We start from the raw sequence: 14271 nt of genomic DNA on the forward strand, positions 1-14271 counted from the left end.
AGGTACCACTGTACAAGCAGTTCCGAATTAAAGTAGAAAACAATGGTTTGACTGAAGAGTGGGGGACAGGGGTCCAAGGTGAATGCTCACAGGGTGGTACTGCAGTGATACTGGAGGAGCTGTTCTCCACAGCCCTCAATAAACTGAGCCACTTCTAAGACTGCACCACTAATGAGCTTCTGACTAACTAAAGCAAGACATTATGACTTCTGGAGCAAAAAGACTTCACTCTTCAGTAAAGCCCCACCCTTGGTTTTACTTCATATCCAGCCTGCTGAAAAGTCCTGTTGAACTCAAAAGCCCAGATGGGTGGGGTATAAATAATACATTTTTTATTATTATTATTATTATTATTATTATTATTATTATTATTATTATGACATTTTGAGTTGTGCTATATTAACTATTGTGTCTTTTTAGTTGCATCTGTTATGTTGTGATCCACCTTGAGCTCCTCACTGGGAGACAGGTGGACTAATGATTGACTGAATGGGCTTCAGAGTTTTCCAAATCATAAGCGGAAGTTGGACCATCCAATTGTTAATGGAACATACGTCCTCCCTCTCCCTAGTACACAACGGAATTAATTTTTTTCTCTATATAAGATCCAAAATAAAGAGATATAAAATTAACAGCAACAGCCCTCCCCAACAAACTCCAATAAGCAAATACCCCAGCCCAAGATGCTTGTGTTACAAAAGCCATTTCCCAGCATTCCATCTCACTCTCCCTACATTCTGTCACATTCTAGTGTGACCAGGAAACAGAACCTTGGGTGTTGCCATACAAATGAAGAGGTAAAGTTATGCAGATAAGAGCAGGATTGGTTCTTAATGGCTCACCAGGTTAGGTTCCCAGCCAACAGTGTCTCAGAATCCTTCACCTTCCTCTTCACAGAACCTTCTTTACAAAATATGAGCCATCTAATCGCATGCAATCCACCAGTCCGAAAGATGGACCTTTGGTGAATAAATCACCAGCATCTTCCTTTTGCACCAGGGTTTATTTATTTATTGTTTTGCCTTGTTCCCCTGAGGTGGAAACTGTGAGAACACTTGAAAACCGTGTTCAGGGAAGACAATCTTACTCAGCTAAGAGTGTTCGCCAAAGAAGAAGAAGACCACTTCAGTTCACATGACTGAACTCTCCTCCATATCAAAATATTCCATGCACATGGAAAACAAGTATGTCAGGAGAAAGGCAAGACTGGAACCCTTCTCTCTGGCAGTTACAGTAGTTTTCAATGTGGAGGGGATTTTTGAATGGTGTAATTATGTGAGCCTCTACCTGTAGTCTTGAAATCGTTCAGCTCAGACATCTCAGTAAGAACTACGCCCAAGGTTACCCCAAACCCACTAGGTTTACTCAGGGCCGGCCCACCCATGAGGCAAGGTGAGGCAACTGCCTGAGGCAGCAGGACTCACAGGGGCAGCAGATCTGGCCTCCAAGGAAGGCTGTCATTGCTGAGTGACAGTAATGGCTGCAACACACTCCTTGGAGGCCGGATCCACCACCTTTTCCGTAGGCTCCTTGTGCTGCGTCTTGGTGAATAGGAGGCACTGCAGGTCTCCTTCCACCTTTTTGTCAATTTACCAGTAGATCTTTATTCCCCGCTTGGTATGGATGTAAATCTCCACCCCCTGTTTTGTGGCTCTCCTTAGGTTCCGAAATGTTTTGGGCCAGCCCTGGGTTTACTGTAGAAGCTGTGATTTATGTGGTGGAAGTTGCTTGCTCTAAGCAGCCCTATTAGGACAGTCCTTGTGTAGCTTAAAGGGAAGCGGGTGGTGCTGTGGGTTAAACCACAGAGCCTAGGGCTTGCTGATCAGAAGGTTGGCGGTTCAAATCCCCACGATGGGTGAGCTCCCATTGCTCGGTCCCTGCTCTTGCCAACTTAGCAGTTGCCAACCTTGCAAAGTGCAAGTAGATAAATAGGTACCACTCCGGCAGGAAGGTAAACGGCTTTTCCATTGCTCTTCTGGTTCGCCAGAAGTGGCTTAGTCATGCTGGCCACATGACCTGGAAGCTGTACGCTGGCTTCCTTGGCCAGTAAAGCAAGATGAGCGCCGCAACCCCAGAGTCGGCCACAACTGGACCTAATGGTCAGGGGTCCCTTTACCTTTACCTTTTGTGTAGCTTAAATTGATGTCCCAATGGCAAGGTTAGAAGGCAGTGGTGGGGAATTTGGCCTGGTTTCGTGTCAGTGGGTAGAAAGCAAAGGGAGAGATGGATGGTAGTGTGTATGGGGAGGAACTGAGGGAGGGGGGCAAAATGGATGGAGCGATGGGAGGAGGAGGAGGATGAGGAGGGGGAGGGAGGGAGGGGGAAATCCTCAGTAATGAATTAGTCCAGACCTCTGACAAGAGTAATCTTTGCCCAGAAGGGTGCGAGGAAAGGGGCAGAAGAAAAGAGAGGAAGGGTGTGGTAGAAAATGTGTGTGAGAGAAGGGTGTGGAAGAAAAAAAGAAAAACAAGTGGAGAAGGGGGGGAGAGAAGGTGGCTGCTGTGAGAACAGGGTGCTGGACAAGATGGGCCATTCTCTCTTTTTATGTTGTTACACATAAAGAGAGGATTAAGTGACAGGACAAGAGAGGAGAAGGGCACTTTTGACTCTAGCCCTACCCACCTTGGTCTGCCAGCAAGTGGCCCCTGAAAGGTTACTCTCAAGGGAATGTGGCCCTGGGCGGGAAAACAAAAGCTGCCCCACCCCTGCTCTAGGTGCATAATCTATCTGGAAATGAGTGGGGCTTAAGGGAATGGCTGCCACTCTCATTATCCTCTTGCAGGATTTATTTACAGTTAAGCAGTTTGCAAATGTTGTTCAATAAATAAATCTGGCAGGGGCTTGTTCACCCAAAACAGTTCAGATGGCTTCCTGTGCCTCTGCCACCTCCTGTAAAAACCGTGACTTAATAAAATGTGGCCCTAGTTCCAGCCAATATCTTATGTCTTTGCTCTTTATTCCTACCTCTGTCTGCAAAGCCACATTCGTTGCTCAGCTTCTCTTCATTTCAAGTGGGTTGGATCAGACCTGCAAGAATGGACAGTGACTATTATTCAGTCCATCAGACTTATCCATTCTTAAGGAAATCAGCCCTGAGTGCTCACTGGAAGGACAGATCATGAAGTTGAGGCTCCAATACTTTGGCCACCTCATGAGAAGAGAAGACTCCCTGGAAAAGACCCTGATGTTGGGAAAGATGGAGGGCACAAGGAGAAGGGGACGACAGAGGACGAGATGGTTGGACAGTGTTCTCGAAGCTACCAGCATGAGTTTGACCAAACTGCGGGAGGCAGTGGAAGACAGAAGTGGCTGGCGTGCTCTGGTCCATGGGGTCACGAAGAGTCGGACACAACTAAACGACTAAACAACAACAACAACATTATTCAGTCCTAAATACTCCCATGGAAAGAGGGGAGAATCAAGCTCCTTCCTTGACACCTCCAGAAAAGTAAAAATGACCCAGGCACCTGATGCTTGTCAGAAAACAGAGCGAGTGGGTGAAGAACTTCAGTTCACCTTTTCTGCTTGACACGACTGCAGAGAAGCTAGTAAAGCAATTATCAGGATATCTGCCCTGTAGTCATTTCATCTCTCATTGCTTTGCTAGGTAATAAGTCATTGGCCCAGTACCAACCACCTTGGATCTGAGGATCAGATGATGAAGCCTTCTTGGTGGTGCTGACATTGGGGGCTGCAGGGCCTTTTTGGTGGTGGTTCTCCTTTTGTGGGATGCCCTCCCTCGAGAGGTGCATCTGCCTCCCTCTTTATTGACTTTCAGGAGATATTTAAAAACATTCTGGTTTACCAAGGCATTTGATGGTTGAAGAACATTTCTCCTGGCAATGCTGAGATCACCAGTTGAGAATGGTTTTAGCTGTTTTTCAGAATGTTTTGAACTGTTTTTAGTTGCTGTGTTTTAATGTTTCATCATCACTCTGTCTGCTGCCCTTGGAAAAATTGAATGAATTAATAGAGCAATAAGAACATAGGAACCTACTGGATCAGGGCAGTGGACCACTAGCCCAGTGTTCTGTTTTCACAGCAGCCAACCAGAGGCCTATGAGAAGCAGCAACTGAGTGCAGCAGTGCTCCGTCCATCTGCAATTCCTGGCAACTGGTATTCAGAAGCATACAGGGGTGGAACATAGCCATCATTGATAGAAGCTGCTTATCCACCATGAACTGATTGACCTATCCTCCTTCGAAGTCATCCAAGTTCGTGGCCATTGCTACCTCTTGTGGAAGTGACTTCTGTAGTGTCACTATGTGCCATGTGAATAAATACTTTCTTCTGTCAGCCCTGAATCTTCCAGCCATCAGCTTCATTTCAGTACGTTTCCGAGCACAATTCAAAGTGTTGGTGCTGACCTTTAAAGCCCTAAACAGCCTCGGCCCAGTATATCTGAAGGAGCGTCTCCACCCCCATCGTTCTACCCGGACACTGAGGTCCAGCGCCGAGGGCCTTCTGGCAGTTCCCTCGCTGCGAGAAGCCAAGTTACAGGGAACCAGGCAGAGGGCCTTCTCGGTAGTGGCACCTGCCCTGTGGAACACCCTCCCACCAGATGTCGAAGAGAACAACTACTACCAGACTTTTAGAAGACATCTGAAGGCAGCCCTGTTTAGGGAAGCTTTTAATGTTTGATGGATTACTGCATTTTAATATTTTGTTGGAAGCCGCCCAGAGTGGCTGGGGAAGAGCAGCCAGATGGGCAGGGTATAAATAATAAATTATTATTATTATTATTATTATTATTATTATTATTATTATTATCTGTCCACGAGTTCCAGTGTTATGGGAGGTGTGGTGGCAGAAATCTCTATCCACTTTCTCTATACCATGCATAATTTCAAACACTTCTGTCACGTTGCCTCTGACTCACCTTTCCTCTAAACCAGAAAGTCCCCTGATCTCTGGTTTATCTTATCTGTGGTTTGCTGGAAACCACAGAAGGGGAGAACTCTTTTGTGCTTGAGTTCTACTTGAGGGTTTCTCCCAGTCATCTGGTTGACCATTATGAGAAGATGACGCTGGAGTCTGGACTGGATGGGCCATTGGCTTGATTCAGCAGGGTTTTTTATGCTCTCCTTCAAAACAAGTCAAGCTTGCCAGCTTGCTCTCCTGAGAGGGCTACTATAGCACAATCGGATCCCTTCATCTGCCCCGGCTGCAACAAAACATGTCACTCCCTACAGCCAAAGCAGGTGTGCAACCTTCCAACAGCTTGACCTCACCCCCAAAGACACACTCCTCCACTGTCTCTTGAGACAGATGGGTCCCAGCCTGCTGGGCACAGCTTCTCCCTTCACAGTGATGGGGAAAGCTGTACTTGCACTGTAATTCTATACCCACTTAACTATGAAGTACTGTAGCACCACTGAACTCAATGGGACTCATTTCTGAGCTAACAGCATTCCACAACCACAGAGCATGCCCAGTCCCGACTGGGTAGTTTTTCTGGGTCCCCCTCCTTCATTTTTTCCCACCCTCTCAGTTCCACCCCCCTACTTCTGAGTATGTTGGGATTTTTTCAGTCTGTTCAGGGTTGGGGCCATTTTTCTGTACAATGAGTACATGCTTCCTTTGAGCACTGGAAATATAATGTGTCAGACATTAAATTTCTATTTTTAGCTATTGTGCTTTTAATGGACATTAATAGGCTGGCCCGTCATTCATTTCCCTAACGGGTTATAAGAACTGCCTTGCTGCACCTCAGACCAAAGGCGCTCCCAATCCAATGTTATATATCAGGTGTGGGCAATGGTTGGTTCTCCAACTACAGCTCCCATCATCCTTTGCCATTGACTGTGTTAGCTGGGGCTGATGAAAGCTGTAGTTCGGCAACCTCTAGCAGCGTTTCTCAACCTGTGGGTCCCCAGATGTTGTTGGACTACAACTCCCATCATCCCTGAGCTCTGGCCTTGATAGCTAGGGATGATGGGAGTTGTAGTCCAACAACATCTGGGGACCCTGCCTGGAGGGACAAAGTTTTTTTTATTGAGGTATACAGACCTTCTTCTAGAAACAATCTTGACAGCTATAGTGTACTGTCAACTCTAGTAGAAATTCACTGATCTTCAAAAGCACAGTCTCTCTTGTCTATATTGCAGAACAATCTTGCGAGTCACTCTTGAATACAGTCGGCAATGCTGTATAAGACTTCGTGGGTGTAGATAAAGAGGAATCATTTAAACAGATGAAGTAAGAATACAGCAGACTGGTGGCAGCGGAGCAGATCTCAGAAGGAATAGTCTCTGGGAGAACACAGAAAGCCAGATGATTCCAGGGACCGAGCCTCTGCAAACACTTGTTGGAAGTGAAACGATATCAAATCCCCAAACCACATTTTATTTGCAAGGGGGAAATTCCTTTGGCTTGCCAAAACACAACTGCATGCATTGCCAGGACACAATTATATGCGGTAACATGGATAAGGCAGATTTTTTTGAGTGCGTGTGTGCGGAGATAAGAACAAATAAATAAACGAGTGCAGAATCCAAATGTAGGATAGTTCATTCTCCCCCCTCTTTATCTTGCTTCTCTTACAAAAAGCATGGTCAGATAAAGGACCGTAATTACCCTAGCAGCATTTTCCAGCGCAAGGCCAGAAGTACTCCGAGCGCTGGGTATTAATAATTCGCAGCTGGGCTGAATCCAAAGGTTGAGGGGAGGGGAGAGTAGATTTAGGAGGGTTGAGCTGTCCAGGTAAGTTTTCTTCCAGGACCCTGCGACAGACAGAGCGGCGCCCTTTAGACGCCCCACGCCTAATCCATCCCCTCCCCACACGTTTCGCTTTTGATTTGTGGACCTTTCGCCCTAACAAAGACACGTGGCATCCTTAGCAGGGGTTGAGAATAGGAATCGGTGGCTTTCCACTAAATCCGGGGCTGTTTGTCGGCGGCGGGGAGGGGCCGAATCAAAGGGAAAACAGGCCTGGCATTAGGAAGAGACCTGGGTTCGAATCCTGTCTTTTTCATGGACCCGGAGAACCCGGGACCTTGCGCGCATCACTCCTTCCCAGATGCCCCTCTCTGCCCGCAAAATGGAAACAATTTCAGAGATTGAGTCTCTCAATCCCAAATCTGTTTTTAACAGGGCTGAGCAGGGGTGCCAAGTTTAATAAAACATTGAGGGGGTGGGTGGGCAGGTAAGCCCCGCCCCGCAAATTGATCACATGACGAAGTGCACGCACACCATTTAAATGGCAATGCCCATTAACTTGGGAAGCGGCCCGTCAAATATTTTATGGGGGGTGGCAAAGACCCCTCGGCGTTGGTTCCTATGGGGCTGAGCGATTGAAACTGTGGCTCCCAAACTTTGCCCCCCCCACAACTTGGTTCCAGTGCCTTTTACCCTGCCCTATAAAAAGCATTTTTCAAAACAGTAACAATTAATTTCACATTGATTCAGACTCCAGTTTAAAGTTATTTAGTTTGATTAGTTCAAGAAAACTCATGCACTTGATCCAATGATTCCAGCTTTTCAAAATCTGATGGTCATTTACATGGACATAGTCAAGGGACTGCAAGAAGATCAAACCTATCCATTCTGAAGGAAATCAGCCCTGAGTGCTTACTGGAAGGACAGATCCTGAAGCTGAGGCTCCAATACTTTGGCCACCTCATGAGAAGAGAAGACTCCCTGGAAAAGACCCTGATGTTGGGAAAGACTGAGGGCACAAGGAGAAGGGGACGACAGAGGACGAGATGGTTGGACAGTGTTCTCAAAGCTACCAGCATGAGTTTGACCAAACTGCGGGAGGCAGTGGAAGACAGGAGTGCCTGGCGTGCTCTGGTCCATGGGGTCACGAAGAGTCGGACACGGCTAAACAACAACAACAACAAAAGGGGGGGGGCAGCTCCCCCCCAGATCAATCAAAATCAATACAAATCTAAGGTTCTGTCCCCCTATCAACAATCATTTACACCTCCAGTGACACCCTGCCACACTCTGCGCTTAAGAAGCAGAGTCTGTGATAATTCTTACTATGTGTACATATTTATAACATTCGAATGCCTCCTTCCTACAAAGAGCTGAGTCTCCGTCTCCGCTTTATCCTCACGACAACCCTGTAAGGCTAAGAGACATTAGCTGACCTAAGGTCACCTAAGCTTTGCGTCTGAGTGGGGATTTTGCAGCTAAGTCCCCTGCTGTAATGGCAATGCACTAACCACTATACCTATGGTCTAAACCACAGAGCCTAGGGCTTGCCGATCAGAAGGTCGGGGGTTCAAATCCCCGTGATGGGATGAGTTCCCGCTGCTCAGTCCCTGCTCCTGCCAACCTAGCAGTTCGAAAGCAGGTCAGAGTGCAAGTAGATAAATAGGTACCGCTCTGGCGGGAAGGTAAACGGCGTTTCGTTTGCTGCTCTGGTTCGCCAGAAGCTGTTAGGTCATGCTGGCCACATGACCTGGAAGCTGTACGCTGGCTCCCTTGGCCAATAAAGCGAGATGAGCGCTGCAACCCCAGAGTCATCCACGACTGGATCTAATGGTCAGGGGTCCCCTTTACCTTTAACCACTATACAGGACTGTACTTGTGGCATGTTTTAAGGGGCATCTGGACCCAGAAGTAATCCCCACTGCATTCAGGGGTTCTTACTCCTAAGTAAGTAGTTATAGCATTGTGGGCTTAGGGTGTTCAACACAGTGCGTTTTGAAAGTGTGGGGATACAACTCAACTTTCACTGGAAGCTGATGTGTCTGCCTGGGAGAAGGGAGAGAGAAAAAGACCCAAGTTCCCTACCTTGTCCTTTCTGAAGAAGAAGAAGAAGAAGAGTTTGGATTTGATATCCCGCCTTTCACTCCCTTTAAGGAGTCTCAAAGCGGCTAACATTCTCCTTTCCCTTCCTCCCCCACAACAAACACTCTGTGAGGTGAGTGGGGCTGAGAGACTTCACAGAAGTGTGACTAGCCCAAGGTCACCCGGCAGCTGAATGTGGAGGAGCGGAGACGCGAACCCGCTTCCCCAGATTACGAGACTACCGCTCTTAACCACTACACCACACTGGCTCTCACTGAGTTCTCTTCTGAACTCATCTGTGCTGTTCATTTCCTCAGGTGCTAGCCTTATGCACTCTCAGGGTTGTTAACCTCATTTCCTAACTCCTTTTTCATCCTCACCATGGGAGAAGAGACATATTTGTGCGTGTCTCCTGCTGAGATGCCAGAACACGCATGACTCGAAGCATCTCCAACGATGTTAGACAGAACCAGGAATCTCCCTAATTCCTCCCACCCCATTTTGCAATTAGTTTTTTTTTAAAAAAAAATAACTTGCAATTAGTTTCTTGATTCAGGAAGCCCCAGCAAGGGGCTTGATTGATTCAGGGGGCTCTCTCGCCCCCACTCTCTAATTTTTAATTACAGTACTGTGCCATTTAAATGGGATTGCTTTGGTGTATATTTTAATAAGGGGTGATTCCATTTTTATGTTGCAACGGGATGGATTTTATTTGGCATTCATTTTAATTGTGTATTTTAATTAATGCACGTGTGATTTGTTTTTACATTTGTGAACTGCTGGGAAGCCTATTCTGCACCCGGTAGGATATGAATAAATAAATAAATAAATAACATTAGTAAATCAAATTTCCATTCCTCCACGATCTTACTATGCCAAAGCGACTTATTCTCTCACCACCCCTTTCCTTCTGCGATATGGTAATAATCATGCTGACCTATAGTGGAGCATTTACCCTCTTTAAGAACCAGCAAGTATTTATTTTAAGCCTTACTCCGCATTTCTTGGACCGTGCATAGTTCCAAATAGAAGCCGACCCCTCAGATTCTTCTTTTATTTCATGGAGGACGGTTGCCTCGAGAGAACTTCCACCCTCCCCTCAAAGCGCCAGGAGTTCTGCCTGTGAATTTCCCCTTAAAAGCTGCTCTACGGCTTCTACTGGTGGAGAGCTGGGGTCCCATCATCTCAGCCCCAGCCAGCATGCCCAATGGTCAGGGAGGGTGGGAGCTGGGAGTTCAGCAGCGCCTTGAAAAGTACAGGTTCCCTGTCCCTCTGCTCCGACCTTCTCCTCCACGTAGTCTGAAAACCATGGCAGTCAGCCCAAGAGGATTCCTTCTACCTGCATTGCATTGCATTGCATTGTATTGCATTTGCAGACGTGGTCGCGCTGCTGCATGGCTTTTCCCTCCCAAGAAGGGGACCTTTCACAACCACCTTTCTGACAGGGGTGCCCACTTGAATAAAATATTGGGGGGGGGATGTTTCCAGGTAAGCCCCACCCCGCACAATTGATTGCATGACAACGGTGCGTGCACACCATTTGAGTGGCAATGCTTATCAGCTTGGAGGGGGCAGCCCCCTCAAATATTTTATTGGGGGTGGAGGCCCCTCGGCTCCTAGGAGTTGGCTCCTATGCTCTCTGATGCTTCGGCCGTCGAAGATTCACGGGGTGGCGACTTTCCATCTCTATTCCTTGGAGTCTCACTCCATTGAAATGGAAGCGATGCGCAGCGGAGTCGCCTCTAATGAAATATAACATACATTCAGCATCAGGTCTTTTCTTGTGATCCTCACCAGAAACACCTGACTGTCCGTCGTTGGAAACAGAAAACTGGGTTAGACGAAACTTCGGTATTTGAGCTAGCGGAACTTCTCATAGGTTCCCAATATTACATACACTGTATATATATGTTTACAAATGATAATACTTTATAAAAAGTATTATAACTCAAATAACTGGAACTTCCAGGAAACCGTCGCGCTGTTCCTTTCCAGAGCTCGGGGCAAGAGAAAGTCGGCATTTGCGTCTGAAAAACGGCCGTTTCGGTCCATCTTACTTATTTCACATGGAAAAGATTTAAGGGTGTTTTCCCCACGTCTCAGGACGTGCGTTGCCCGACTCGGAAGTAAGCTCCCTTTTCTTTAATGAGGCTTGCTCACAATTAAATGTGGAGCAGGATCTCAGTCTTAAAAGTCTTAAAATTTTGGCTGGGTCTTGTCCCGCCTTTATCCCGCTTAATTAAACCTGGCTAAAGTAAGTTTCAAATCTGGCTGCCAAAACCTGCGTACAGAGCTTCGCTAAAACTGGAAATCCAGTTTCATAGCTGAAAAATCATGCAAGACCTCAAAGAGCAAATTCAAAATACAGATCCTTGATAGCTCCTGATTTTTTTTCCTGATTGCTGTGCTCTTAGGCAGTTTGGGATTCTGGAAACTTAAGTGACAATGTTCTGCCCGTCTTAATTACTCCCTTGTCATGCTAGAATGATGTGTATTGGATATGTGCAGAATGTCTGTGAATTATGAGCCATCTTCGAACATCAGACGAGTGTTCCGTATGCAACTCATGGACATATATCGTCTATTTTAGAGTATGCCACTAGCATAGATTAATGCAGTTTAAAGTGATTTTTAGATCTAGATTTTAAAGATGCACGCCATCTTTAAAATAAATACTATACACCCATTCATATCAAGACTTTTTGTGTCAACTACATCTGTACTCTTACACGGCGATGTGTTTCCCATCTGGGTAGCATTATTAACTTGACAAGGTATGCAAGGTATGCAAAATAGAAAATGCTTCTAAAAACACACACGATCATTTTATGTTTATATGATTCCGTACAGATTTTTTTTTTAATGGGCTCGTGTGATTTACTAGCAATTTCCAGAGGGCAATACATCTGTTAGTATTTGCGGTGCCACAAAGCTCATTTTATGTGTTCGTTGCAGCCTCTCTGGAAAACGTACAAAATAGTTTTGTATTGTTGGTAGATTCCCACTGACAAGTTAAAGTGATCGGGATCGCTCTGCGTTAACCGTTCGGATCAAATCAATCATTATTTACAGCTTTCAGCAACGGTTAAATAATGTTTAATATTTGGTTAGTGTTAAAAGGGATCGAAGCGCAGCATTTAACCGAAGTCGAGTTAGCAACTCAATTCTTCATTAGGTTCTTAAATTATGCTTTAATGAACTGTATTCATTAAGGATGGGGTGTCAGTCGATTTTATATCTCGATGAGGCGATTTGTCTGCCATATATTTGTCTGTCCATCTATTTGCGCAAGAGATCTAAGAACTAGCGTTTTCTTAAAACCCCTTTTTTTCATGGAGTTATCCAATCTATAGTCAGTGAATACCGGCTCCGATGCAAGCTGAGATCTATCGAGTAAACCGATCACTCCCTACTCCCCCGGTGCTAATAAAATAATAATAAATAATAAATATATCAATGAAACGCCTTGAGATTTGTTTTCTTCAAAGGCACACATGATCTCTCAAATGATTAAAAACAAGCAGGAAGCGCTTTGCGGGACGTGGGCACAGCTGGCCAGTTCTTCAGGCGCAATCCCAGGCCACTAGGATTTACTTTCGAGTAATAAGCTTGTTTGGCACCAACTCACGCACTTTCTTTAGAAGATCGACTTCGGGAGACAAATTGCGAATGACACAGATTGCAACTGGGGAAGAATTATTCTAGGGAAAAGAAAATCTGCTCTCGATAAGCGGACAGCGAAGGACTTAGGGCCCCGCGATCTCAGGCTGTATGGACACTATTACATTGAAAGCACATTATTTGCCTCAAACAGTTCTGGGACTTATAGTTTGGAAAGGGTGCTGGGAATTATAGCTCTGTGGGCGGGAAAACTACAGCTCCCAAGATTCCTTGAGGGAAATAATATGCTTTAAATGTATGCATAGGCACCAACCACATATTTCGGCTTATTTTGGGATCAGGCTGATAATCAGGTTAACCTAGGAACGTCTTTTCTTCCAAATAAGATGTACGAGCAGGCAAACCGTTTTCGAGGGCGCTGCTGAATTATTTCTTGCCTCTTCCCTTGCTTGCATAACCGACCCCGCCCCACCCCGAAATGCAACCTGGTTAAAGCGACTAACTTTGATTAAAAACCGCAGGCCACTTAAAACTTGGCGATCCCCTTAAATCACGGAAGTCGCAGTTGCTTATTTTATGTTTTTCAGCTGTTAGCTCAATGCGAAGCAAATTCAGCGGGTCTCGTTTCGCGGTGAAATTGACTTAAGACAGTAGCCTTGCAAAAGCCCTGAAACTGCCAAGACGACTGCAATGCTGCGAAATTAACATTTAGGATCCCAGAGCGCGTGTTCTATATAGCGCACACCTGACGATCGAAAAACGTCAGTTTCATAACCTGATGGTGGATCAGTTCAGGAAGCAAACCTTTCCCTCGAAAGCCCAGAGAAGATTCAAATCCACAAACACACACACCCCCCGCCTCTCTACCTGTCCAGAGTAGTTTTTCTCTAGGCGTTTTGGGTCCCGATTCCAAGCGCCTCTTGCAAGGAACAAGCGAGGAGGCGCTTCCGCCAGGCGCGCAGCAACAGAAAAAAGAGAGAAGATTGCTGCCTCGCGGGCTGGTTGGAAGGAAAGGAAGATAAGAAGGGTCGGCGGGGAGGAGGCCGAAGAGGCATATCGGGAAGCCGGAGAAACCCGTCTCTGGAAAGGGTTAAACAAACAGATCGCCCTGCAGGGGAATAATATTATTCGCCTTGCATGACTCCGGCTGGCGGGGATTCCCTTTGGGTGAGAAAATGCCAAACCGGGCTCAGTCCTCCAAACGGGTTTCCTCACCCTCCACCCGCAGGACAAGAGGGAGTCTTAACGCAGGGATCGCTTTCTCAGGATAATAAATTTATTTATTGTGATTCCTGCATTGCAAAAGGGTTGGACTAGATGGACTCCTTGGGTCCTTTCCAGCTCTACGGTTCTATGATCTTTTAGTTTGTTGTTGTTGTTTAGTCGTGTCCGACTCTTCGTGACCCCATGGACCAGAGCACGCCAGGCACTCCTGTCTTCCACTGCCTCCCGCAGTTTGGTCAGACTCATGCTGGTAGCTTCGAGAACACTGTCGTAGCTTCGAGAACACTGTCCAACCATCTTGTCCTCTGTCGTCCCCTTCTCCTTGTGCCCTCCATCTTTCCCAACATCAGGGTCTTTTCCAGGGAGTCTTCTCTTCTCATGAGGTGGCCAAAGTATTGGAGCCTCAGCTTCAGGATCTGTCCTTCCAGTGAGCACTCAGGGCTGATTTCCTTCAGAATGGAGAGGTCTGATCTTCTTGCAGTCCATGGGACTCTCAAGAGTCTCCTCCAGCACCATAATTCAAAAGCATCAATTCTTCGGCGATCAGTCTTCTTTATGGTCCAGCTCTCACTTCCATACATCACTACTGGGAAAACCATAGCTTTAACTATCCTTTAGTTAGCACACCTTAAACGTTAAGGTCCGCAGGCCGGAGGAAGTTAAGCGCGTCTAAGGTCCTAAGATCC

At 46.3% G+C, this 14271-nt stretch overlaps 1 protein-coding gene across 1 annotated transcript in view; it reads right to left on the minus strand.

Moving 5' to 3' along the window:
- Window positions 1-13344, minus strand: part of GATA5 (GATA binding protein 5) — a 52898-nt gene extending 39554 nt beyond the window's left edge. The window contains exon 1 of the mRNA XM_053394455.1: window positions 13229-13344. The gene's annotated coding sequence lies outside the window, so the exon portion shown is untranslated. The remainder of the gene's footprint in view (window positions 1-13228) is intronic.
- Between the last annotated feature and the right edge of the window lie 927 nt (window positions 13345-14271).

The sequence above is a fragment of the Podarcis raffonei genome, chromosome 6, assembly GCF_027172205.1.
Source record: "Podarcis raffonei isolate rPodRaf1 chromosome 6, rPodRaf1.pri, whole genome shotgun sequence".
Classification (NCBI taxonomy): domain Eukaryota; kingdom Metazoa; phylum Chordata; class Lepidosauria; order Squamata; family Lacertidae; genus Podarcis; species Podarcis raffonei.